Source organism: Mauremys mutica, chromosome 12, assembly GCF_020497125.1.
Source record: "Mauremys mutica isolate MM-2020 ecotype Southern chromosome 12, ASM2049712v1, whole genome shotgun sequence".
Classification (NCBI taxonomy): Eukaryota; Metazoa; Chordata; order Testudines; family Geoemydidae; genus Mauremys; species Mauremys mutica.
In genome coordinates, this window is record NC_059083.1 from 12,435,555 (window position 1) to 12,438,100 (window position 2,546).

Sequence of the window (2,546 nt, forward strand, 5' to 3'; positions counted from 1 at the left end):
GATGTCCCAGCCTGGTCCTAGGAGGCACTAGGTGGTAGGGAGCAGGGCTCAGAAGGAGGTGATCTCCCCTCCAAGTCAGTGCTAACCCCAATTCCCTAGCATGGTGTTGCGGGCGCTGTGCTGCAGTGATTGGGGGGCTCACTAGGGGGCGCTCTCCCCTTTACTCTTGGGGAATTCTGCACCAAAAATTAAAAATTGTGCACCAGAAAACTAATAAGTCAGTGCAAAATATTTTAAAATTCTGCAAAAGCCTGCATATTTTACTTGGCAAAATAACACAATATAATCACACCTGTTTCAACTATTTTGGTAATTTCTTTCAAAATACCTGACACCAAGTATGTCTGTAGCAATACAGACAACTAAAAAGATTCAGGAAGTGTTTTCTGATAAATATATTTCTTCCTAGGCATACTAATACACAACTCGGAGTAATAATTCATTTACACTACAATACAGAGATGTATTTCTCAGCCCCTCAGAACCAGTGCAAAGGCTTGGGGGAGTCGGGGTCACGGAGGTCAGAGGGAGAGGGAAGTAATTGCTGGGAAGAAGCCTGGGTGTGAACGTGGAGGGTTGCTGGGTGTGGGTGGGAGAAGTCCAGAACAGGTTTGGGGCAGGGAGGGATTGTTAGGGAGCCACCCCCAGGCAGACCCTGGCTGACCCATAGCCTCTCCCATTGAATCAGGCACCTCTGCCCCTGTCCCCATGTGGACCTACCCCCGCCCCCTGTATGTTCTTCTACCTCCACTCAGTCACCCCTTCCTCCATGTGTCCCTGCACCCTCCTGCCCCTGTCCTCAGCTTGCCCTTCACTCCCCCTCGGCCCCTCTCTGCCCTCTGCCCCCATGTGTCCCTGCACCCCCACTCCAATTCAGAACCCCCAATCTGTTCCCCCACTAGCCCTTACGAACCCCACTCTGTGACCCCCCAGCAGCCTCATGTGCCCCTCACTGTCCACCCCCCCCCCGCCATATCCCGTGCCTTCCAACCTGGCCCTACCAGCATGGCCTTGTGAAGAAGGCAACCCCTTCTCTTCCCTATCCACACCTGGGGCTGGGCCGGGAGTGGCTGCTCTCTGTTCTGGCGCCACCGCAGCCCCTGGTGGCTGAAAGGCAGAACTGCAGCAGAATGTATTTTCTGCAGAATTCTTTTTGCGTGGCACATGAATTCTGGGCAGAATTCCCCCAGGACCACCTCTTGCAGCTGGAGCTGTCTGAAATACCCCGCTGGGGTGCTGAGCTGCAGGGTATGCTGCTTTTCACATTTGAAATAACCAACTCTCACTTCTCACTGCATATCCCCTAGCACTTTCCCTCATTGGAGGGGTAGAAACCCAGGCAACTGTCCAATCATCCCCTATAGTTATTCCATTCTGGCCCTTCCTCTAAAATCCACTTCTCTTTTCTTTGGACATGAATTCCCCATTCACTTCCAAGTGCCCAGATGACCTACCCCAGAGTTGGCTGCAATTCAGGGATCAGGGCACCTGCATCCCTAGAATTCTCACGCTGTTTACCCAACTGAGTCTCTGTTTCCAAACCCCTTGGCTCCAGACCCACCTGGCTGGCACAGAGCCCACCCCCCTTTGTGTTTGCAGAGTCCAATGAGGACACAGATTTGAGGATAAATAAGCCCCAGTGGCTGCTTCCTGGCTGTTATTCTCAGCATTGGAGGCTTCCCGTTTCCCCAGCATCCCCCATTCGCCTTTGTGCTGAGCTAAGAGACACAGAGAAAGCCACAAAGCCGCAATTGCACCAAGGAGAAGGGCAGGTGAGTCTGTGCCACTGGCGAGCTAGGGACAGAGGGGCAAAGGGAGGGAAGGAGGTAGAAGAGCAGCTGGAATTGGGATCACTCTAGGTAATTACCCATCTTGGGCCAGCCTATACTCTCCCCTGGTCCCGAGGCCCGCTGGGGATATCAGTTGGAGGCTCCTTCATGGGCCCGTGAGCACGGGTGTGTATTTGGCGCGGTTTACCCCTGCCCCAGACACCTGCCCCTTCTGCGGCGGGAGGGAGACCGTGGCGCACGTTTACGTAGAGTGCGCCCGGTTGCAGCCCCTATATCGGCTCCTCACCAATATCCTGCTTCGTTTCCAGCTGCACTTTTCCCCCCACCTCCTTCTCCATGCACTCCCTATTCGTCCCATAGGCTGGGGGGGGTGATCTGTTAGCTTCCGCCCACCCACTTCCCGGAAAACCAATAGGTACTACCCTTTCCACAGACCTCATTCTCAGACCTGAGATTAGAACCCAGGATTCCAGACTCCCAGCCCCCCCTGCTCTAACCCATTAGACTCCACTCCCCTCCCCGAGCTAGCATCATGGTTGATGCCAATCTGGAAGTTGAGCAGGGAGCCAGAGAATGAGTGGTACACACCAAGGGGCTCTATTTCCTAACTGGGATCTAGTCTGAAGTACGGAGCTCCCTTCTGATGGTAATTAGGCGGCTGGGACTAGATGGGACCCAGCTCCCCCTAGAGGAGAAAGGCCTCGGATCCTGTTCCCTGTAACCCACTCTGGGGGGGTTTCCCTTACAGCTTCCGCA